Raw genomic sequence first — 27,647 nt, 5'->3', positions numbered from 1 at the left:
AAACCTTCTTTGAATTTCATAGTTTTAGAGTTGATGCATTTAGGTTAGTGCACCTTCTCGCAATTATTCAGTTCTACTCTCAACCATTTAGGAAAGTTTCTATTCTAGAAATGGGTCATGCTGTATACAAACTTATAAAAAGTTTAAACTATGGTTTTACCTAATTCTTGTCCTAACAAGATACATAGGAAACCTGGTATTCGGGTTTGATCTCTTCACTATTTCAGAATAATTCCTTCGATATTCAAATTGGGGCAATTTTTTTTGAACAGTTCAAAGAAACTCTCCAAAGGTCTTCAAAGAGAGCAAATAAATAACTCCTCAAATCCAAATCTCAATAACATTAGTGCCCTGTAATACCCCATATTTTTCTAGCCTAGATTAATCCTCAGTACATGGTTTATCCTAAATAAATTTTTTGAAATACTTTATAATTTGTATATTTGAGCCTGCCATTGCGTAGAAAATTCAATTAGCTTTCCAACAATATAAAATTCGCCTAAATCCGACAACCGGGTAAGAAGTTATGGTGATTTTAAGTTTCAGCCGTTAAACATTGTCATCCAGGCCAGTAGCATGTCACGGAGTGTGTTAAAACAACAATTTTCAATTTTCAGTGTTGCTCCATGATATTGGCGCATTGCGCCAAAAACCCAGTTCACAATTGTCAATTTCCAGTGTACCAACGTGATTCCACCGCGTCACGATGCACTCCTAGTTCACAAACAAAGTGGCAACGCGATACCACCACGTCGCGCCACCATGAAATTTCCAAGTGATCATTTTCTAGTAGCCTAGCACGATAGTGGCGCATCGCACCAGGGGTCCAGATCAGGAAAATTTCTCAAAAAATTAAAGTGCGCCCCAAGGTTAAAATAGTTTTTTCTCATGATTTTATTCTGCCCTGATGTGGGATTTAAGCCCTAAAACGTGTAAAACCCTTCATTATTCACTTTTTCCCAAAATTAAAAGATAATTCTCTCTCAAAAAAAGAAACCCTAGCTCTCAAGAATCAAGGTCAATCCCAAGAATTTCTCCAAGAACTCATTAAATTAAGGTATGTTAGATGTTCATCCATGGATCCTTACCTTCCATGGAGCCCAAGAATACTTTTTAAAAATAAAAGATTTATGATTTATGATTTCCATGTTTGAATTAGATTGAATTCATGTTCATGATTTTGTTTGAGTTTTAATCCATGATTTAATTACAAGTTCCAAGAGTTGATTTTAGTATGTGTTGAATTACATGATAAACCCATCAATTTGCAAGTTGATTGTTGTAACCATGTTAACCCTAAGTGTTTATGATTTAATGAACTAAGTATGATTCTTATGTGTTTGATAAATTGTCTATGAGAATGAAATAATGCCATTATAGTATGCTAATATATAATCACCATTCATGTACAAGTTAATGCATTATAATTGTTTGATGGAATGTCTCTATGAATGAATTATGACTAAGTGAACATTGTTATGTTATTCAAGATTATGCTTTTCTTTACTTTTCATGCTATTGAGTCCTGGGGGTATTTAATACCCGATAACATAGTTTTTTATTTAGAGCCAGTGTCAGTTGTAGAATAGTATCAATCATGTCACGATCAGTTGTACTCTCAGTCTGTTACAGAACTCAGTAGAATTCAATCAGTTATAGAACTTAGAAAAACTCAGTAATCTCTGTGAATTCAGTCCAGTTCAGTTCAGTTATTTATGCCTCAGTTTCAAATCCTAGATATTCAGTCATGATTCAGTTCGTAGGTTCCCCGTGCATCATCTCATGCTTTTCCTTAGTATCTCAGATAAGTCAGTATTCTCGAGGGACATAGTGTCCCAAGAGGGAGATGCACTATAACCTCCGAGCTATCATAATCTAAATCTTCTATTTTCTCTTCTGGTAGTAAATCCAGTTGAAGTAATGGGTCCTTATAATTGACCCTCGAGTCTCAATCTCAGTCGTATGACCATCACCCTGTCATGAAATCTATCTAAAGAATCGATTCAGTTCATATTACATGATTCAAACTTAGTTATGTCCCCATGGTCTCATTCATGCATATTCAGTTATGTATTCATTAATCCGTTCATACATGAACTCATGCATCAGACATGCATGCTCAGAATGTAAGTTCAGTCTATTAGACCAGTCACGTAATCATGCTTTAGTTGTGCATGCTTAGTTCAGTATGTAAACTTATTCTGTTCGTACTATCTCAGCATAACTAGCCACATTCAAGGATGAATATTCCTAAGGGGGAGATATTGTAATACCCCATATTTCCTAGCCTAGATTAGCACTTTGTACATGGGTTATTCTAAATAAAATTTTTGAAATACTAATTTATTTGCATATTTGAGCCTACCATTGCGTAGGAAATTCAATTATCTTTCCAACGATATAAAATTCGTCTAAATTCGACAACCGGATAAGAAGCTATGATGATTTTAAGTTTCAGTCATTAAACATCGTCATTCAAGCAGTAGCGCATCGTGGAGTGTGTTAAAAGAGAAATTGTCAATTTCCAGTATTTTTCGATGATATTGGTGCGTCGCTCCATAAACTCAGATCATAATTGTCAATTTTTAGTGTACCAACGTGCTTTCATCGTGTCGCGGTGCACTTCTAGTTCATAAACAAAGTGGCAACGCAAAACCACCTGTCGCACGACTATGCAATTTTCCAGTTGTCATTTTCCAGTGGCCCAGTGCGATATCATCATGTCGCGTCGCACCAGGGGTCCAGTTCGAGAAAATTTCTCAAAGAATTAAAGTTGCGCCTAGGGTTAAAATAGTCTTTTCTCATGATTTTATTCTGCCCAGATGTAGGATTTGAGCCCTAAAAACGTGTAAAACCCTTCATTATTCACTTTTCCCCAAAATCAAAAGATAATTCTCTCTCAAGAAAATAAACCCTAGCTCTCAAGAATAAAGGTCAATCCCAAGAATTTCTCCAAGAACTCATTAAATTAAGGTATGCTAGATGTTCATCCATAGATCCTTACCTTCCATGGAGCCAAAGAATCCTTTTTCAAAATACAAGATTTATGATTTATGATTTCCATTTTTGAATAAGATTGAATTTATGTTGATGATGTTATTTGAGTTTTAATCCATGATTTAGATTACAAGTTCCAAGACTTGATTCTAGTATGTGTTGAATTACATGATAATCATGATAAACCCATCAATTTGCAAGTTGATTTTTGTAACCATGTTAACCCTAAGTGTTTATGATTAATGAACCAAGTATACTTCTTATGTGTTTGATAAATTATCTATGAGACTGAAATAATTCCATTATAGCATGCTAACATGTAATCCTCATTCATGTACAAGTTAATGCATTACAAGTGTTTGATCGAATATCTCTATGAATGAATTATGACCAAGTGAACATTGTTATGTTATTCAAGATTATGCTTTTCTTTACTTTTCATGCTATTGAGTCCTGGGGGTATTTAATACCTGAAAACTTAGTTGTTTATTTAGAGCCAGTGTCAATTATAGAATAGTATTAGTCATGTCACTATCAGTAGTACTCTCAGTCCATTACAGAACTCAGTAGAATTCAATCAGTTACAAAACTTATGAAAACTCAGTAATATCAATGAAATTCAGTCTAGTTAAGTCCAGTATAACAGTTCAGTGTCTTTCAGCTGGGAGTAGGATTTAGCACCGAGTGAACCCAAGGATGGGGGGAGCTAGGAATTAGCACCGAGTGAACCCAAGGATGGGGGCTCACCTTCCAGCAGAGGGTGTGACCCTTAGAAGTAATCCTTACATTCCAAAACTACGTATCCAACGTAGAGTGAGACATCAAACCTGCCGGTTGAGGGTTGATGAGGTGCTCTACCTGCTAGTAGAGGGTACCACCATTATCGTTTAGGAAACCTACCAGTAGAGGGTTATTTTTTAGCTTATTTTTACCCATGGCACGGTACTGATACCCTTCCAATTGAGGTTACAGATTGGACCCCAGCTCAGTTATCTTATCTTATTTGGGTCATGTCAGTTAGATGATTACCTCCCACAGTTTTAGTTTCGATCTTAGTCTTCAGAATAGAACTCAGTTCAGTTCTACAGAATTAGGACTATCAGATACAGTCACTCAGTTAATAGTAATTTAGATTATCAGTGATCCCAGATTATCAGTATATTCAGTTATCAGATTCAGTTCTAGTTTATTCAGTCACAGTAGGAACAGTATGTTCAGTAGTTACAGATCCTCTATGTATGCTAATCCATCTCTTGCATATTATTCAGTTAGTTATTGATCATGTATATAAACCCATGCATTCAGCCTTACCTCATTTAGCATACCAGTACATTTCCACGTACTGACTACATACTTGTTTTTTGCGCTATAATATTTCATATCATAGGTTCGGATGCTTAGGTTCCTGACCGCGCTTAGCCAGATTCAGCCAGTAGTAGCAGATTTAGCAGTGAGTCCTCATCTATTGAGGATATGCTTTCATTTTAGTACTCCAGCTTAGTAGTATTTTAGTAGATAGAGTTAGTTGGGGTATTGTCCCATCAACGTCACTTTTAGACAGATTCAATTAGATTCTTTTCAGGCTAGATTTTCAGACAATATTCAGTTTTATAGATATTATATTTTATCAGTATTTTACATGTTTTGAACCGTATGGCATTTCAACTTGTTATTTTGCATTCATTTCAGTATTATTATTCAGTACTCATAGTATATATCATTCATGGGTTAGCTTGTGGTCCTTTGGGGTCGCAAGTACCGTGTGACGACTAGGGGGTAGTATCAGGTTGTTACAATAGCTGTTCTACCTCAAAATTCTCACTCGGTTTTTGTTCTAGAACATCTAGCTTCTTCTTTCAAATTTTGTAAACCATTAAATTTATGTCGTATCGATCCCCATTTTCAAAGCAAGGGTTCAATATCGGCGAAATAATGTCATAACTTTTTCAATGTCTGACCTTCTCAATCTTGTCGACATATTGAAGTAATTTTAAAACCCTCCACATGCTTGACATTTGCCCTCACGATCGTCTGATCAAAAATAATTTTGATGCTACAAGCAATTCCTTCCTGATCGTCTTTCACATTATTTTCAAGGATGACCACTACTCTTGTATATTCATACATTGTACATACAAATTTACAAATTTGCCTGAACTACGCAGATCGTATTCTTGTTTTCACAAGATAGGTAGGCAACCCTCATTGGGGTTCGGTCCCATTTGTTTTCTAAATAAATAAAAAATCAAAAATTTGACTTGGTTCGTACCAATATAGTTAGAAGTGTGCATGAGAAAGAATAAATTTGTATGATAGATAGGACCGAATTCATGGAAAACCATAGACTCCTTTGATACCTCTTAATCAAACTTGAGTAACACTCAAAAATTCTCTTGCATACATTTAAGACAAGAATGAAGCCAACCTTATCGCTTCAAGTGCATTGTGTGGTGAGCTTTAGACTAGTTCATTACATTGTATTGTTGATCTAGAAATTGGCCTGAATGTCTGTTGAGGCAAAATTTTGAGTTAAACTTATTTTAGGAAAGGATTGTAGGCCTTTTTTGACCCGATTATGCCTTTCACAGCCCACTAAATGACATCAACCCCTAGCATTTCCCCCGTTGATCCTGAAACCTTTTCTTTAGATAACCACATCTGAGCCTATCCCTTTTTAGTGCTTACATGCACCATCCCACTCTTGGACCACCTCTTTGAGCGCACTAAATATGTGCAAATTATGGACAAAGATTCAAGATTAAAGCTTAAAAAGATGAAGGATATAGAGTCCCAGAAGAACAAAAATGAAAAGCTGACTTTAAAGAAGAATGAGCAAAAACCCCCGCACAAAGAAAAAAGAAAAAAGAAAAAATATAACTCCGATAAAGATGGAGAATCATAAAAAAATGTTTATCAAAAAGGGGAAAAACTCCAGTACAAGATTCAAATAAAGTCGAAGTAAATATCATAAAGGAGAAGCGAAGCACAACAAAGAAGATCAAGCCTCAAAGCACGCAACAGATGTCAGAAACACAGATACAGTGCAATGCTCATCAAGGCATTAGTCAATTTCATCCTAAATAGCATCTTTCCCATTCCCAAGCCTACATTACAAGCCGATAACAAGTCCTACAAGATCCTACTCTAAGTGTTCTCGCATTAGTGGATACTTACATGAAGGCCAAGCCTATAGTTTCATAATTGTATTCATTGAACTTTCTTATGAGTGTGAGTGTATATCTTTGGACGTCTCTCAATTCAAAAAGATAAATACTTAAGTAGGTATGAAAACGAGACATTATTTCTGGAGAAGGCACTTGAAACATGAGGATAAACATAGTTCAAAACCTTTGTTTGAATCAAGACGAACAAATCTTATTAATACTTAGGTATATCTGAGGTACCTCTTGAAACTATAGGAGTTACCCAAAAGTCGATCTCAGTTAGCTGGGAAAGAGATGGGTGAATTCTTTTACACACTACTAATTATTGGTACCAATTACAGTCAAGACATGATTATGCCTTTGTTACCTTTCAACAGTTTTACAAAGAAAATACAAAATAATTTTTTTACATTCTTTCACATTTCCTACAAAAAAAAATACAAACAATCTTCTGCATTTTTTCAACTTTCAGTATTTCTTACAAAATAATACAAAGCAATCGTCTGCATTTTCACCTTTCAACATTCCTTACAAAGAAAATAGAAAACAAATTTTTGTATTTTTACCTTTCAGCATTTCTTACAAAGAAAACACAAAGCAGTCTTTCGCATTTTTCATCTTTCGACATATTTTTTTACAATGAAAATATAAAAAATAATTTCCTTTCATTTCAAACACATGCCTTTACATACATAGAAGACGCCCGCCTCCAAATATAGACAATTGACTTTTATTTTCAAGCAACCGCCTTCAAACATAGATATTTTGCTTTTCTATCAGGTGTTCTCAGAGGCTTTTACATTTTTATAGCCTAGCCAGTCGAGAGGCTATTAACTTTCAAAGCCCTATCAGTTGAGAGGCTTTTATATTTTCATAGCCCCGCCAGTCGAGAGGATCTTACATTTTCATAGCCCTGATAGTTGAAAGGCTATTACCTTTCAAAGCCCCATCAGTTGAGAGGCTTTTACATTTTCATAGCCCCTCCAGTCGAGAGGCTATTACCTTTTAAAGCCTCGACAGTCGAGAGGCTCTTACATTTTCATAGCCCTGCCAGTCGAGAGGCTATTATCTTTTAAAACCCCGCCAGTCGAGTGGCTATTATCTTTCAAAGCCCTATCAGTCGAGAGGCTTTTACATTTTGGTAATTTTGCCAGTCGAGAGGATATTACCTTTCAAAGCCCCGCCCATGAGAGGCTTTTATATTTTCATAGCCCCTCCAGTGGAGAGGGTATTACCTTTCAACAGCCCCACTAGTCGAGAGGGTACTACCTTTTATATGCTCCGCCAGTCAAGAGCCCCCTTATATCTATAGCCCCACCAGTCGAGAGGCTATTACCTTCTAGTCGCTCTGCCAGTAGAGAGCCCTCTTATCTCCATAGCCTACCTATCGAGAGGCTATTATCTTTTGCTCCATCAGTCGAGAGCTCTTTAATTTAAACAGCCCCGCCAGTCGAGAGGCTATTACCTTCCAGCTATTCCACCAATCGAGAGGCCATTAGAATTCAATCACCTCACCAGTTGATGACCTTAGTCCTCGTAGACAATTGAGGATGACCATTATTATCAGTTTCCATAGATAATCAGAGATATCATGCACCAAAACAACCAGAGGACTTTACCATAATCAAAATCCGTCTCCATAGACAATTGGAGATGTCATCAAGTCTTTGTATACAATCAAAGACATCATTTATTACATAGTCTCCTCAGACAATCAGAGATGACAATCAGCATCTGTCTCCATAGATAATTAGAGTTGTAATCAAGTCTTCATAGACAATTGAAGACATCATCACCAATATCAATCTCCGTAGATAATCAAAAACAACAATTAACACCAGCCTCCATAGACAATTGGAGGTGTCATGCATCAAGTCTTCGTAGATAATCAAAGATATCATCACTCATCACATAGTCTTCATAGACAATTGGAGATGTCAATCAATATCTGTCTTTGTAAATAATTAAGACATCATATCAGTCATCATAGACAATCAAAGATAACAATCGATATCAGTCTCCATAGACAATTAGAGATGTCATGCATCAAGTCTTCATATACAATCGAAGACATTATTCATCACATAGTTTTTATAGACAATTAAAGATGACAATCAACATCAGTCTCCATAGACAATTAGAGATGTCATGCATCAAGTCTTTATAGACAATCTAAGACATCTTTCATTCATCACATAATTTCCCGTAAATAATCGAAGACGTTATTCATCCACAAGTCTACATAGACATTCGAAGACATAATACATCTTTTAAACCAAAAATACAATTCAAAACAATACATTTTTTTCAAATTCCATTCAAAAAGCCAAATGTTAGTCAAATCGTACACTGGGGCAAATTTTGAGAACCGTCTCAAAATTTCTCCTATTTTCTCATTCCGAACTACATTGACCTTATTCTTGCGGCACTCGAGATATGTAGGAAGCTCTATGCAGAGCTCGGTCATCACAACCACATAATCATTCTTTCTCCCCAAGAAGTACATAATATTGCATCCCCATGTGAGAGCTTGTATTCCCAAACAGTCCTCCTCTCAATAATCATTCCACATGATTATTCATCCCTTAATAATGGGACAAGAGGCAATTCACCTATTCTTTTGAACTACACCCAACCTGATCCTCGTACAACTCAAGGTATGTAGGCAACTCTAAATTGAAGGTCAATCGAATTTCCATAAAAAAATAATCTTTTGTTGAGCAAAATTGGCTATACATCAATGTTTTCATTTGAAGACTTCTACATCGTCCTCAAATGAAAAGAGGCAACTGTTGACACCCAATTTTTGCTCTCCATGCTTAAACTAACGTCTTTAGGCTTCTTGAGTGTTAAAGGGCACAAAATATAATTTTCACATATTTTGATAATTGTTAATAAATTATTGATATTCATCCTTACTTTAGAATTTTATCAATTTATCTTCATATTTTTACTTTTTTATAATTTATTAATAATTCTCTGTACATTGGAATGTTTATCAATTCATTATCATTTTAATATTTAATGATCATCAGTATACTTCATGACATGACATCACATTTTAAAAACATTTTAGAATTAATTACATTTTTTAATATTTTCAACATTCTTTACATTTTTTTCATAATTACAAAGTAATGTCTATATATTTACGGTCCGCAAATACTGAGTCGGATCAATTATTTTGAGACAGTATAATAATCACACACACAAACAAAAGGGAGAACAATCACCCCATGAGACAAAAATTGAGAGGATAGATTTTTATTTTCTACCTCTCAGCTTAAAAAAAAGGGGAGCCAGCCACACAATTCTTTGAAAAAATAACAATATACACACACCAACACACATACACACACCAACATATATATGCATCTCTCTTCCTCTCTCATCTTTCTTAACCAATCACGCTACCATCGCCGCTCTACTGCCACCAGTAAACCACCGCCAACCACCGCTCTAGCCGGTAAAAACATCAGTGCCACCATGAACCAGATCTGTCGGTGACCACCATGAACTAGATCTATCAGAGACCACCCCTCCAACTCTTTTTCGCTACTGTCTCACCATATTTGACCACCGATGGGCTTTTTTCGACCAAGAACCACCAAATCCAGCCGGTTAAACTCCCAAAACTGACCACCTCCGACCACAATGTAACCTTCGCTCCCCCATCATTGGTGAATCATGAACAAGCATCATGGCTAGTGAAAACTCTGACCCAGCCCCTCCTCTTTGATGTCGTGTTCTTATTGGTTGCCTCTTCTTTCCAGAAGTGATGATCGGCGAGGTACCACTACCATGCGTCGCCCTACCCCTCTTCACTGTCACTGCCAGATTTAACCATTGACAAATAATACCACAGCCACTGCCCATCAAAATGAGTTAGATATGGCCAAAGTTCACGGCTTTCGGTATCACATTGGCGAAGGTTGTGGAAGCAACATCATTCTCTTCCTCTATTTGTTGCTATCACTGATCGAAAAATTCTTTGATAGTTTGGGTTTTGTTGTATTATTCATCAATATTGTGTTGTTGGATTTTTTATTGAAACTGACTGAAAAATAATGTTTTGTTTTACCTGCTCTTTATTATCGCTCTAAATATTGTTTGCCGGAGTTGACAAAACTCTATACTTTTCGACGAGCATTTACATGTTTCAAACGCTCCTGTAATTTCAGGCTGCTCAAATTTTTACAGATTTTCTATCTTTGCTACTGTGTTATATTGTCTGGGGGACTAATTTTGCCCTTTATATTTTTTTAAATTAGTAACAAAATAAGATAGTACACTACAAATGGACGATGACATTATCTCTCTGTCAGATAATTGAGGCCACCCCAATACAAAAGATGAATCTTTACTTTCCAAGTTATTTATTTTATATCAAGAATAGACACATGGCCGATGAAATTATCTCTCCGTTAGATTTTTGAGGCCACCCCATTACAAAGATGAACTTCATTTTTCTCAAGTTTATTTATTCATATCAAGCATCAACAGTTGGCCAATGAAGAAATTCTCCGTTGATTTTTGAAGCCTCCCCAAATAAAATACGAACATTATGTATAAAAATGCATAACAAAAATAAATAAACTTGGAAATGACAAAATCTTTATAATATTTAAAACTTTATCTAAACCCACACTTTAATAAAAAATTCTATTTTTATATACATATATGCACATATATTTTAAATTTATTTTGATTTGTTACTAACATTTTTTATTATGGGGATACTCGTCGGGAGTGGCATTCAAAGAAGACTTTAAATTTGTGTTGTATTTTATATTTTTATACTTGTACAAATATAGTGAAAACTTTACTTTTGGATGGTCGGGTGGGGATGTTCCTAATATACATAATTCTCATCGCACATTTAGGCAAGATTTAGGTTGTTAATATTTACACAAACAAATAAAATTAATCAATTAATTTCCGCATATTTACATCATAAACATTTTGAAATTTTTTCTTTTCAAGTAGAAATTTGTAAACTGTTTTTCCTTTCATAGTACACAAAAGATATTTTTTCATTCATACGCCACAGAATACTTTTCCTTTTCACAAATAATTCATTCATTTTTATACATATTTCTTACGTGTTCTCATAATTATATGTTTTATTTATATACTTAATATATATATATATATATATATATATATATATAGAGAGAGAGAGAGAGAGAGAGAGAGAGAGAGATCTTTGTACCGTTTTTAAATATTTATGTTTTCAAAAGAATTATTTATACTTAATTGACATATACCTTTGCATTTATTTTTTTTAAAAGAATTATTTTATATTTAATACACATATACCTTTTACATTATTTTTATACTTGCTCCCTCTTTGATAAATTTAGTCTAGACGGGTACCACATTTGTGGATCCTGAAGGGTGCCTAACCCCTTCCCTTCAGGATAACTAGAACCCTTACCTAGAATCTCAATTGATTTTTTGCAGACTAAAACATTATTCATACGTGTTATACATAAACAGGTTTTCTTGTTTTTCTTAAAAATTAGGTGGCAACTTTGTATAGATTTTAATTCTTTTAGAGTCCATGAGTTATGTTTTGTTTAACCTTTGGTAAAAACAGGGCATGATAGGGATTGTGTTTGGAAAGAAGGTCAAGCTTATACCTACGTATATTGGTCCATTTGAGATTCTTCAGACTGTTGATGATGTAGCCTATGAGTTAGCTTTGCCCCCAAATCTAGCGACTGTTCATCCAGTTTTTTATTATTCTATGCTTCACTGTTAAATTCTGGCTGAGTCTTAGGTTATTCGTTGGGAGTCAGTTCAATTATATAAGCAATTGTCTTTTGTTGAGGATCCAATCTCCATTTTGGCTAGGGATGTTAGACGATTACGCTCTAGAGTTATCCTTTTGGTTAAGGTTCAGTGGTGACACCGACCTATAAATGAGGCTACTTGGTAAGTTAAGTTTGATATGTGTAGTTCTTATCCTCAACTCTTTATTGATTCAGGTATATTTTTTCCTTTAGTTCGAGGACGAATAAGTTTTTTAGTGGTGGATGATGTAACGATTAGAAAATTTGTTGAAATATGTGAAAAATATGTTTCTGTGTGATTTGACTATTTTACCCCTCTCCATAGTTGCATTATGATATTTTTGGAGTGTGAAGGTTGTTGGTTTTTTAAAAAAGACGGGGCAGCAAAAATGAGTTAAAATGTCTCTCAATATATTGAAATCTTTCAATAGCTTTCAATAATTTTTCTTAAGCATAGGAGGGCTTTAAATAGCCAACTTACAAAGAAAATCAACATAAATTCAAAATTCAAAATAACCAAAATATCTCAACTAACTAAACAAACTAACAACCTAATTAAAATTCAAAATTCAAAATTCAAATTTATCCTAATCTAAATAATTTATTTTACTAAAAACTACTGCAGTAACTTAAAACAATTTCCAATACTCCTCATTTGCTTTAGTTACTGTGATTTAAAAAAATTGCTCCACCTCAATTTCTACTTCCGCAAATTGTACTTCAGAATTATTTTTGAACTTGCACATCTTTTTTATGTTGATCGTTCTCTTTTTTTTTTTGATTCTTTACTGAAAAACCATCAACAATCTTGTATTGTTTGAAAGTACTTTTATAAGCTTTACAAAATGTTGTAAGAATTTTTATTTCATCACAACATTACATAAATCATAGTTTATAAAATATGATTTCATTTTCACTGACCAAATCTGATAGTTTTTCGGCAGTAAAAATTTTTGGGGCATTTAATGAGAGACTGTTGCTTGACATCTTTTTTATTGAAGATAGCACTACACTTTGAAAATAAGCTTGGATTAAAAATGGTAGCCCTGATGGGTTAAAATGGGTAGCCCTGATGGATTAAAAAGGTAGCCCTTGCAGGTTAAAATGGTATGGTAATGCTTTGGAAGAACTCATAAATCCCGTAAGATCAATGAGGCTCTTGATACCACTGTTGGTTTTTTTAAAAAAAGATGGGGCAGCAAAAAGGGGTTAAAATGGCTCTCAATGGATTGAAATCTTTCAATAGATTTCAATAATTTTTCTTAAGCATAGGAGGGCTTTAAACAGCCAACTTACAAAGAAAATCAGCATAAATTCAAAATATCCTAAAATATCTCAACTAACTAAACAAACTAACAACCTAATTAAAATTTAAAATTTAAAATTCAAATTTATCCTAATCTGAATAATTTATTTTACTAAAACTAGTGCTGTAACTTAAAGCAATTTCTAACATGGGTGATTGACACGATTTCCAAATGCATTTTGGTGTCATTTATGAGATATTGTGATTTTTGATGGCTTTGAGAACCTTATTTTAAACTTATGTGGATATCTTTTGATTTGTTCGGATGGCTAAATGGACTACGTCATAAGCACTAGAATATCGATTGTAGGCTAGGTAGACCTTTAATTTGGGTCCCGATACACCCGAGTTCATTTCAACCCGTTGGTCAAAAGTTGGAAGAAGTTAAAATATGGTATGGGATTCACATTTGGTCAAAACGGCCTTAGATGAAAAATATAACTTCACCAATGTGTTCAGAATATCGATTAGAGTGGTAACATGTTTGGTGTGATTTTACAGCTTTTAAATCTTATTATGACCTTCGATTTGGAAAATTGTGATTTTGAGTTTTGGGGATCAACTTTGTGAAAATAATATTTTTTTTTCATAAATTTGATATCGCCATTGAGTTTGGAGCATTGAATTTAGTGTGGTTACATAGTTCGTTTGTGTATATCAAACTCCGAAAGAATTTCGGACACTCCGTCGAAGTCTGGATTGGACTCAAAAAATAGTTTTTTCAATAGCTGGTACTAAAAAATCTGCACTACTAAAGCATCATCTTTTTTGGCCCATTTTGCTCATTTTTCATCTTGTCTCTTGAGAGTTAATCTCTAAAATAGTGTAAGAGCTTAAAAGTGAAGCTTGTGGGTGCTTAGGAAGCTATATTAATATCTATTTCTTGATTGTCTTACGGATTTAAGGTAAGAAATCACTCATTTTTTTTAGTAATTTATTGATTAATTTCTCAAAACCTCTAAAATCTTAGGGCTTGATTTTAAACTCCAATTTCACTCCTTTCCACTTGAATAATATTTTAGTCTTATAATTACTAGTTTGTCATCAATTTAACCTTCAAAACAACTTCAATTCTTGATTTTAACCCGGATTTCAAAGGATTTATCCGCTAAAACTTAAAAATAATTATTCTTCAATTTAAACCTCAGTTTTTACTCGATTTGACTTGGGTTTCAGCTGTAGGTTCTTAAAAATATGGAGAACACATTTTTAAAGTAAAGTTATGATTTTACCCTTCTTTTTCAAAAACTCATTATGGAGGTCCGTTTTGACCCTGAACTAAAAGTAATCAATATGGATGTCGTTGATTTTGTTTTAATGCGTAATCCATATTTGATGTTTTTAGTAGAGTTTATAATTATTCATGGAAAGTAAGATCGTGAGTTTGATGTGTAGCGAACAGGTTTCGACATTCGTGGTAGGTTATGACTTAACTTCTCAAATTGGGCTAGATAGTTAATTTGTATACAAAAATGTATGTTAAGGTTGAAAACTAATTATGAAATATAATTATCTATATGTTGTTCCCATGTGGGGGCCTAAATGTGATGTAATTATCGAATATGTGATATCATCTGATATGTGTGACCGTCCGGGGTCTTATATGATGTTGATAACCTGGAATACATGTGATTATTGTATTGTGATGTTAGAAATGCCTATTGTGGTTCCTTTGGCATATTGTGATATGTTCATACTTTATGGGCATATGGATCATGTAGAAAATTCATGGATAGTGAAAATAGTGAGCGGATAGTGGCTCATGTGGTTGTGAAATTGTAACATTATGGATAGTTATAGAAATACATCATATGAATTGATTGTAGAAATACATCATATGGATTGGTTGTGGAAATACTCATTTTGAATGGTTGTGAACATTGGTCATCATTCTCATGTCATCATACGCATCATATCACTTATTTTTTCTTGGTTTATGTTATTTGTTGCCATGTATGTGTACTTAATTTGTGTCTTAGTCTATGTATGTGCTTTGAAAACACTGGAAATACTGAAAATAAGGTTGTGTGCTAATCTCAAGGTTGTGTGTCAATCTTAAGGGTGTGTGCCAATCTTAAGGTTGTGTGTCAACCTCAAGTTTGTATGACAACTTCAAGGCTGTGTGCCAACTTCAAGCATCATCATTATCATCATAATATCATCGTTATCATCATCATCATCATCATCATAATATCATCGTTATTAGCATCATCATCTTATGCATTGCGTTTGCTTTATTGTGTTGATATTGTGATTGAATTTACTATTGACTTGTTATATGTCTACTTGCTCTATATCTTGTTACTTGTACTAGACCATCTCGTATATACATGTTCTTCTCTGTTTATATTTGCATGTTATATAATGTATACTTGTGTTATACTTGTTATGTTGTTGTTGTATTTATGATATATTATAACTATTAGCGCAAGCGATATGGACTACCATTATGGGATATTTTTTGGTTACAGGTGACGTGTCCTTAGTATATATTTTGTATGCTTTATTTACTATTTTGCTTGGTCGGCTTATGATACCTACTGAGTACAAGTGGATCGTACTCACGCCTACTGTACCCTTTTGATGCAAGTCCTAGTTCGAGTACACCTCAAATTGGTTGATTTCGAGTGCCTTAAGATTTCTTAAGGTAACGGTTGGACATTCATGTGTCTGGAGTTCACCTCTATCTTTTTATAGTACTTATTTCTTTATTTATATTTAGAGACAAATGTTGACCCAGTGTGGATATTTCTGATGTATTTGATTCATTGTTTGTATTATAACTATTGTTTACACTGTTGACACCTGATTTTGGGAATGTATGATATTTGGATATGTTCTTTCTGCATTGTTATAATTACTTGCATGATTTGACTTCGTTCTATAAGCTTTACCTTGAGGTATTTCTATCTTTTCCTCTTTTTGTATCAGTGTGGGTGATAGGCTTGCTTGTCAAAGTATACCGCAACAAGTACCATCATGACTCTCATTTTTGGATCGTGACACTATTATTTTCTTGTTTCCAAATTTATGTGCACACCATTGGCCGAAATCGGCTCCTCCTCATTTCTATTGACTCCATTTTCTCCAAGTTCCTGCTTGGATGACAGACATATGACATAAGTTAAAATTAGTAATTATGATTTAATTAATGAAATTACAATCCAAACCACGATTTATATAATAAATATTTTATATTTTTACTTGCAAATTTTTGGATATTTCACAATTATAGCTAGATTATATTATCCATAAATATATATATATTTTTAAAAAATATCTCTTTTGTTACCTTGTTTTATCCTACCTATGTTTTCCTGCTTTCTCAATATATATTTTCCAATTTCTCTTTGGTTACTTTTTTATTTCATTTTAATCATTAGACAATTTGTAGGCTCACCACTGCTAATGGTGTCTGAAGCATTGGAGCTGAAAAACTATATGAAAGCAACAGAACAAAGGAAGAAAGATCTATATAAACTCATATCCAAAAGGTTCAGTCTAGCTATTTTATCATATCTGGTGCAATATTTTGATGTTTCAGCAATTATTTCATAAACATTATTTCATTGTTATTAAAATTTAATTTAATTTTGTTTGCAGGAAAAAAAGTATGGGAGGCCGATAACACAGGTTGACGCTTTCAAGGATACACACAAAAGGAAAAAGAAAACACCTGAGATCTTGATGTTTGGGTTGAACGACGAGCTCAACTGACCTATGTAAGCCTCTATTTCTATTAGTAATTACTTTATTTCCTAAATTTATATTTTAATGTTATTATCATTAAATTCAAAATCGATATCTACTATCTATAGAGGATTTTCGTAGGACTCTATGAGATGATAGTCAAGATATGCCACTTAGCCAAGAGCTGAATGAGAGAATATGATTAGATATGGTTGTTGATCCGAGTAGGTATGAGTATGATTATGGCTTTCCGTAATGAACCTTTCATAAATTTTATTCGAAACTAGAAGGCCTCGGTAGTCTCCTGGATGATAAGTCAAGGAAGATAATTTTGGCTTTAAAGCAGCATATAGCTGAACTATCTAATGAAGCTAAGACCTTGCAGGCTAGAAAAAGGCAAAGATATATACAATATGCGGGAATGAAGGCCCAATTTGATGCATTACTTACTTCGGGGGATTCCCCCTTGTCCTGGTGATGTATTCCCCCCCCCCCCCCCCCCGACCTTCCCAGTCTCTATCTATTTTACTTGAAGTATATGGTCAATACAGAGATGTGACTGAGGAGTCCAATAGTGACGAAGATGGTGAGAATTATTATATGGACAATGCACCACCACATTGTTAAAATTGAGTTTTGTGTTAGATATGATGGTTTATTTGAATTATTAAGTGTTTTTGAATGCATGAGAACTTTCAAGTAGTCTAATTAATAGTATTGTATAAATAACTTGATTTTGTGTTTTCTCGTTCAATTTCATGGTACACTAAAGTTGATTTTAATTTAGTGTTCATTGATTTAGTAGTTGTGTTGTTGTTTGATTGATTGGTAGGAGCTCTTGGAGCTCGATTTAGTTGATTAAATTGTATATTATTGAATTGAATTAACATGGCAGGTGTGTGTAAAAACTGTTTGTCATCAATTTTTTATTTTTTTATTAATACTTTTTTTCAAAAAAGAGACCTCATGAGTTGCTATTTTGTATTTTTATTTTTTTCAAATTGAATAAAAGCGACCTGGTCTCTTTTTTGCAATTTTATTTTCTAGACACTCAAATAAGAGACTACAAGAGGTCACCTATGTTTTAAATAAATTATTTATAGTGAAAAGTAAAGAAATAATAGTCACCTAATGAGGTGTCTTTTAATTAAAAAAACTAAAATCAAATAGAAACCTTATGAAGTCTCTATTAATACAATAATAATAATTATGAAAAATAGTTTAGAGACCTCACGAGGTCTCTTATTGGAAAATTCAAAAAATAATTTAGCGACCTTGTGAGGTTGCTTTCAAGAGACCGCATGAGGTCTGTTACAAAAAGCGACCTATGTTCTAGAGACCATTCGTTGAGATCGCTTTTGAAGTCTCTTTTTCAGGGAAATAGACCTTTTTAGTTCTCTTTTTATAGCTTTTTTAGTAGTGGATCTCTTTAAAATTAGTTATAAGTAGCGATGCCGATGTTTCAACATTTTCAATAAACAGATTCTTTTTAATTATACTAATTGATAATTTTTATAACAATATTGATGATGTTGAATTATGTTATTATAATAACTTGTTTAGTATACGTGCTCTGCGCGTCTATCTTACATCAATCAATAAAACAATTTATTAAAAGTATCAATTGATGTTGAAATAAATGTATATCTATTTAAATAATATAAATGATACTTATTGTCTTTCAAATAGTATAGCATGTTGTATTATGTTGCATCTTTATATTGATGGATAAAATACAATAATCAACAAAGAGAAAAATTATCTTTTGGGAAGAAATTAACTGTAAGTTTAACCAAAATAACGAAAAAAAATTTAATAGTATGTTTAAAGAGGAGCATGATAACCTATCATCATACTAATAATTAAGGAAAAAGATTAAATATAGTGAATAATAGTTTTCATTATATTAATAATCAAAATTATGTTGGTAGCCATGAGAAAGTAATCTTTTTCTGAAACTTTTTTCACTTTATTCAAGAAATAATGTTAGGCCATAAAATTTGTGAATACAACTTTGAAAAAGTGAAACAATTCACTCTCACTTTTCTCACAAAAATCATATTCATGATCAAACACAGCTAAAACTATATTTCCAATTCTAACTCCAACTTCAAGTTCAACTCAATTTTTTTTGAGAAAATAGGTGCGAAAAATACCTTTACTTTGGCGAAATTTGCAGTTATGTATCTTGAACTTTGCAGGGGTCCTATGACCCCTCGTAGACTATTTTTTACCGTATTTAACTGGTATATATTTAGCCACTTGGACTACTACGTGTATTTCACGCACATTGAGCGCGTAAGAAAAAATATTTGATAAGGAGCAAATATATGTCATTTAAATACGGTAAAAAATAGTCTAGGGGGTCATAGGACCCCCGCAAAGTTCATGGTGCATAACAACAAATTTCGCCTAAGTGCAGATATTTTTAGCATATTTTTCCTTTTCTTGGCTTTTATGGCCAAAATTCCTATTAAAACACAGTCTAAATCATAGTAAAATAAAGGAAAATTCAGCAGCCAAAAAGTGGTTGTTGCATCTATCATTTAAACCACTTTTACTTTGAGATTCAAGCAGGGGATATTGAACCGGATTTAACACATATATAATGTTGGGTTTGCAAGTTCTCGTGACATATATACTTATATGAATAAATAGGTTTATGAAAATTAATCATTCTCTAACAGATACATTACTGAAATCATATTTTGTGATTAAATTATGATCTTGACCTTTTAAAAATATCTATATCTATTATATCAATGAATTATTAATAATAAAAATCACAGAAAACTTCTCAAATAGTGAGAATTTATCAAGAATACATGATAATTTATTATTTTAAATTTCAAGAACATACTAAAATCACAAAATAAAACTTTTTAATTAGGAATCATCTATCTATCAAAGTATATGACAATTTACTTTTGTAAATATAAAAATCATACCAAAATTTTAGAAAACATACCTCAAAATACAAACATATTTGTGATTAAACCTACCAAAAACCTAACCTAAATTAAGAATTTATTTATCAAAAATGAAACTCTAAAGCTATAATGAATCCAAAAATCAAAGTATTCTAACTCGGGGTATTGGGTTGTAGGTGACAAAAGAGTTTTAAAATGAGGTGTAGGTGACACAAGTCTTAATAATTGAGTGGAGGTGACAATTACTTTATTATGGATTAAGAAATTTGGAAAAGTTTTAAAATAACTCACAAGTTTTTAAATTTACACTTTGATCTAAATATTAGTTAATATAACAGGAAACAGGGGGAAAAAAGATGTGTTTCTCTCTCTTGTTATTCATTGTTGTCTTCTCTCTTTTCATGATTATTGTTGTTTATTATTGCTGCTACTTTATTCATCATCTTCTACTTCACTGTCATTATTTTCTACTTCATTATCATCATCATCTTCTTCTTGTCGAGTATTGTTGTTGTTGTTGTTGTTGTTACCGCTACTGTTGTTGTTAGGTCAAATTTTATTTCCTACATCACTTTTCACTTTGGTATTACTTCATAGGTGACTTTGATAAGTAAAATTATGATTTATATTTGAATCTGTCATCTGGGTACACAGTTACTGTTGTTTTTTTCAACAATGGATAGAATCCGATCATGAATTCAACATAAGTGCCTACAATTTAAATAGATCACTTATCTGGTGCATCAAATGAGTAATCTTTTGCAATGAAAGACTCATATGTTGGATTCATATTTATTCTTCTATAGTGCCCGTAACATGAATCGAACAGATGGGTAATCTATTGCAATAAAAGATTTATTTTTTGCAATAGACTAGTTATCTGTTGCAACAAACTAGTTACAGACTTATTATCTGTTGCATCAGACCGCTTATCTATTGCAACATATGAGTAATCTATTGCAACAGATGATTAATCTATTTAGAACAACACAAATCAGCCCCTGCCACAAACCCAATAGATAACCAATATGTTTCAATTCTTGCTATTGCTACTGGATTCAAAATTATTTCTTACGTCCAACCGTCGACATGTTTTTTGGGAAGATAATATACAAAATGAAAATTAAATATGAATTAAAACGTTAAAGTTGATCAAACATAATTTTTTAATAAACAAAAATAAATAAAAATACGTATACATAGACTAAAAGAAAAAATAATCTAATTATTATTATTATTATTATTATTATTATTATTATTATTATTATTATCAGGCGGCCAATCTTCAACAGGTAGCAGCAAGGCCCTCCTCAGCCTGCGGATCTCACGAAGCATCCTTGCTCTAACTGCTGCCAGTTCCCATTGCAGGTCACGAACTTGCATCCGAAGTTCATTCACGGCGTCTTGTAGAAAAGCAATGCTCCACACTGTATCATCCATATCTAGAACACATATGAATTGACAAAAAACGTAAAAACAAAAGTAAAGAAAAGAATGTTCGAATGTAATACAACATATACTACAAATTGGCAAGAAAAAAAGTTACTTGAGTCACAAAAGAGACAGTGGTGGAAGGTTTAATATGCAAGACAAGATACAATAAGTAAATAGAGTGTAGTTGAATAAATGATTGAGTAAGGAGAGACCTGTTTATAGAGGATTGAATCTGAATGAGTGGCAAAAAGGTGCCACTGTTCACCTCCATTTATTAATTATATTTTTTATTTTTGATTACTGTGAAAAGTTATGACTTAATTAAATTAAGAAATATTATGATAAGTCATGACTTTTCAGATTATTATTATTATTAATTAGTTCTTTCCAAGAACTATTTTTATTGAGTTGTGACAGTAGACTCTATATCTGTTGCATCAGATAACTCACCTATGACAACAGATATATAATCTGTTGCAAGAAATAGAAAATTTATTGCATCATATAATCTATCTGTTGCAACATATAATCTAATTGTTCACCTCCATTTATTAATTACATTTTTTATTACCGTAAAAAGTTATGACTTAATTAAATTAAGAAATATTGTGATAAGTCATAACTTTTTAGATTATTATTATTAATTAGTTCTTTCCAAGAAATATTTTTATTGAGTTATGACAACAGATTCTATATCTGTTACATCAGATAACTAGTCTGTGACAACAGATATATAATCTGTTGCAACAAATAGAAAACATGTTGCATTAGATAATATATCTATTGCAACATGTAATCTATCTTTTTTAAAAAAAAAATTATCATCATATCATTAATCCAAATTTTCTGACTTTTTTATTATATAAATTAAAAAATAGATTTTAAAACAAAAATATTTTCTGTGAAAAGAAATGGCGCCTATTTAATATTAACGTCAATTATTCAAATTAAATAACTATTTTTTTACAGTTATAAATTGTGTTTTTCATTTGTTTCCTTATTGTTTTCTGTGAAAACAAACGACTTAATTAAATTAAGTTGGTGATTTTTTTATTATTGTGACAAGTCATGACTTTTCAGCTTATTATTATTAAATAGCCTTTTTCTCAATTTATAAATTAAAGACACCTTTTCAATAACCATTTCTTTAATAAAATAATAACCATTTTATTGAGTTCTGAAAACAGATTGTATATCTACATTAGATAAAACCATCTGTTGCAACAAATCGACCGTCTGTTTATTTCTTCTAACAGCTGATACATCAGTCACAACAGATGGGGAATTTGATGCATCAATAACATTGTTGAATGTGTTTTAGAAAAAAAGTCACACTTGTTCACTTTTTTCTTAACAATTCCAATATTGTGACTTTTTTATTATATAATAAATAAATAATTTTTAAAAACAAATTTTAAAAAAAAATAGTGAAAAGTCACAATCAGTTAATAAAATTAAATAATCATTCTTTTACGGTTATAAATTGTGTTTATCATTTATTTACTTCTTATTTATTTACAAATCATTTTTCATATTAAATAACCGAAAATTCATGTCTTTTCACCCTCTCAATAACAACAATAACCTTTTTTTTATTAATAACAGTCTGTTGCAACATATGGTCCATCTGTCGCATCAGATTAACCTCTGTTGCCATAAATGCTCAATCCCTACCACCAATCATCGACATATTGAGAATAAGGAATAAACAGAATGATAATTAAATTTTAAATAAGAATTAAAAATTCCAAGTTGACCATCAAACATAGATTTTTGAATTCCTTAGATAGATCCGATATACAAAAGGAGGAAAATACATACGCTAAAAGAAAAAACATAACCTAATTATTATTACTACTACTACTATTATTATTATTATTATTATTATTATTATTGTTACTATTATTGTCAACAGGATAATTTTCATCCGGCAGCAGCAGGGCCCTCCTCAACCTTGCTCTGAAGTTGGCAAAATCCCTCTAGAGTTCATCAAAATGCCTTTGAAGTTTCCGCAAGGACTCGATATGAATCTTCTTGTACGAATCTGGATCATCCATATTTGTAAGTGCAGCAGACTGAACAAGGAAGGACCTATTTATAAATGATTGAATTTGAAGGGGTTAGTCAAAAAGCCACGACTGTTCATCCTTTAATTAAATAAAACTAGTGACTTTTCGAATATGTAAATTACAAAAATAGATCTAAATACAACATTCTATCTTTTAATGTATTTTAGAAAGAAAAAAAAATTGCTTTAAAATAAATCTAACAGATGGATAATTTATTGCAAAATATATTTCATCTGTTAGATAACTTACAACATATTGTCAATCTGTTGCAATAGATGGATATATCTGTTTGATTTTTCCAACAGATATGTCATATGTTGCAATAGATTGATCATCTGTCGTAACAAATGTCTGCAATTATTTGACAATTTAAATAGATGTGTCATCTGTTGCAACTTGTTAGTCATCTATTTATTCAATTTAAGTCATAGATGGGCTATAAAGAATAAGGTACGTATAGATGGATGGATCCACTGTCATGTGTAGGAGTTAAGTATTACTGATAAGGTTATCTAGACAACAAGCACAAAGTACAATGTTTTTGTGAATACAACTTTTAACCGACTAGGTACTGATCATTCAAATAAGATCCTGCATTGTACAGTTAAGTTTGATGGGTTCAAATTGATAAAGTTGAGGGCCCCATGAAGATGATGCATATACCCTATTACGAACTACTGACGGTTGTTGCTCATGTTTATACGTGTCAAGTTTTGAGAAGGGATCAATATTTGGTGTCATTGCAGAGATCCAATAGTGATTGAACTTAACTTTAAGTGTGCATTTGACTCTGAGAAGGCCTTCAAAGCCTCACACAGCATCAAACAAGAATGAAAAATCAATAGAAATTCCCCTGGCCTAAATTTATATGGAAGCGTTGTTCGAGAAGATGATTATACCCCAAAAGTAGTTGAAGGAGAATGTCTGAGAGGGAAAGGGGAGTTAATGAAAGACTATATCATCTGAGAGCTAATTGAAGAGGATACATAGGGTAGTAAGGAACTTCTAGCTAATCTAGCCAATGAAATTATCTTAAAACATGAGAAATCTGAATCAAGTGCAAATATGAAAGTGTGTATCCGATAATGTAAATCCGTCTATTGTTTCTCTAAAAGAAAAATAGTGCATATGGTCTCTTTGTTAGGGAGTTGTATCTAGGTAGCGTGGTCGGGATTATCACCTAGATAGAAAATAGTAGAAGATCAAGAAAGCAATCTTACAGGCATCGGGGGTTAAAATAATGTACAACAAGTCCAGAAAAATTACGCCAATAGCAACTGCTATTAAAATAATGAATCTAAGCAAAGATGGAAATTTCTGAATTTTAAATTACATCTCATGCTTTCTTATTTGTAGTTCCAATCAGGTCCACTGTTGTTAACCTGATCGGAACCACAAACGAGATTGAAAGACAGATTGAGTGTCATTACTTCCTTAGCAATATGGATTAATTGATTGTGCTTCTTGCCTTAGCATGCTTTCAACATTTCTTGGAGAAGATCAGAGGCTTGCTGTAGTATGTGAATCCCGATAACTTTCAAGCTTGCCTCCAGCTTACCGATTTGGTATCCAAGCTTGGCGTTGTCGTCTTTGAAATTGGTATAGAGTTCTTGGTCTCTTGTGAGCTCGATTAGGAACACTATCTTTAAAGCTGTGGTATTGTAGAAGGCCTTTGGAACACTTTCTTCAGAAGCCTTAAAGGATACATGGAGGGTTGCTGTGTTTGTTTTAGGTCAAAATGTGTTGATACATAGTCAAGACGTGATCCCAATAGTTGAATAACTCACTTTTATCGAGCGTTGCTCAATGCAGCTTGCTCAACCAACCTTCAAGGGATTTGATAAATTAATAAGCAAGGAGTTATGTAATGTTTGATCTAAATTGACTCTACCAAGCCTATCAAATATTATGTAACTTCAAGCTCATTACCCTATCAAAAAATTTTGCCCGAGTTGGTGGACAAATCAAATGAGTTTAATATTTTAGCATTTCTACTGATCACTCTTCTCCAATATAAATGACAAGATATCAGCCATGCAAAAGTCTACACCATCAGCAAAAATTCTTGCTAGAGCGGAAGTCTTCAGAAGGCATCAATAGTAATCACTCAATGATAGATGGCCATATCTTTTTAATGAATGTGGTATCGAGTGACATGATTCCTCCTTCAAAATCTAAAGTTGAATGATCGAAGCCTTCTTTAGGTTTAGTCAAAGATATCAAAGAAAATTCATCAATTAAACCATTCGAATGGTTTCCCCTAAGATTGACCTTTTTTTTCAAAATAAACCGAACCTTAATACCATATTCATCAAAAATATATTGTCGTCTACCATTGAGATTTTACTATTGATGCCTTATGAAGACTTTTGCTCTGGAAAGAATTTCTACTAATAGTATAGACTTTTGCATGAAGGATATCTTGTCATCTATATTAGAGAAGAGCGATCAACAGAAAGGCTGAGAGATTGAGCTAATTTGATTTGTCCACTAACTCGAGTAAAGTTTTTAATAGGGTAATGAGCCTAGAGTTACTTAACGCTTGATAGGCTTGGTAGAGTCAGTTTAGACCAAACACTACGTAACTCCTTACTTATTAATTTATCAAATCCCTTGAATATTGGTTAAGCAAGTTGCATTGAGCAACGCTCGATAAAAGTGAGTTATTCAATTGTTGGGACCACATCTTGACTGTGAAGCAACACATTTTGACCTAAAAACATACACAACGACCTTACATGTATCCATTAAGGCTTCTAAATAAAGTGTTTTGAAGGGTTTCTAAAATGCCACAACTTCGAAAATAGTGTTCCTGATCGAGCTAACAATAGATTAGGAACTCTATACCAACTTCAAAGACAGCAACGACAAGCTTGAATACCAAATCAGCAAATTGGAGGCAAGCTTGAAAATTATCAAAATTTACATACTACAACAAGCCTCTGATCTTTTCCAAGATATGTTGAAAGCATGCTAAGGCTAGAAAATACACTCAATTATATCCACATTGCTAAGGAAGTAATGACACTCAATCTGTCTTTCAATTTCGTTTGTGGTTCCGATCAGGTCAATAATAGTGGACCTGATCGGAACAACAAATAAGAAGGTATGAGATGCAATTTAAAATTCAGAAATTATTGTTTTCGCTTAGATTTCTTATTTTATCTGCAGTTTCTATCGGTGTAAGTTTTCTAGACTTACTATACATCATTTCAACCCTCGATGCCCGTAAGGCTGCTTTCTTGATCTTCTGTTATTTTCTATCTAGGTGATAATCCCGACCACGTTACCTAGACTCAGCTCCTTAGCAAAGAGACCATATGCACTATTTTTCTTTTAGAGAAATAATAGACGGATTTTTCATTATCAGATACAATTTCATATTTTCACTTGATAGAGATTTCTCATGTTCTAAGATAGTTTCATCGGTCAAATTTTCTAGAAGTTACTTTCTACCCTATGTATTCTCTTCAGTTAGTTCTCAAATGATATAGTCTTTCATCAACCACCCATTTTCCTTGAAGGCATTCTCCTACCACACCTTCTAGCATATAATTATCACCCTGACCAACCCAATCATATAAATTTGGGCTAGGGTAATAACTAATATTGATTTTGTTCTTGGTTGAAGCAGTGAGAGGCTTTGAAGGCCCTCTCGGGGTCTAATGCACTCTAAAAGTTAGTCTAATCTCTATTGAATCTCTTTAAAATGCCACCAAAATTAGATCCCTTCACAATGCTTGACATATAAACGTGAGCAACAACCAATATTAAATGTTAACAGGGTATCAGAACCATATTCGGGGTTCATCAGCCTTATTAGTTCGGACCTACCAAACTTAACTGTAAAATTACAGATATTTTGTTTGAATGATCAATAACTAATCGGTAAAAATAACATTCACAAAATCAGTGTACTCTATGTGTGTTTCCACGATAACATTATCAGTAATATATACCTCCTACATATGAAGTGGTTCCATCTGCAAGTATCTTATTTCTCCAAACCCATCTTTATTGTAGCCTCTTGTGTTGGTCGGGCAAAAGTTGATCAATTTTTAGTTTCTTATATCTACAAAGAAGAGGAAAAAAATCTACATCACAGAAAAAACAGTATCCATCTGTTACAACAGATGTGGATTCTATTGTAATAGATGTGGAGCTTATTGCAACAGATATGGAGTCTGTTGCATCAGATATGGAGCCTGTTGTATCATATGCGAAGCCTATTGTAATAAATGTGGAGTCTGTTGCAATAGATG

Source organism: Capsicum annuum, chromosome 3 (genome assembly GCF_002878395.1).
Source record: "Capsicum annuum cultivar UCD-10X-F1 chromosome 3, UCD10Xv1.1, whole genome shotgun sequence".
NCBI lineage: Eukaryota > Viridiplantae > Streptophyta > Magnoliopsida > Solanales > Solanaceae > Capsicum > Capsicum annuum.
The sequence above is the reverse complement of the archived record's forward strand: the minus strand, read 5'-3'. Positions refer to the sequence as shown.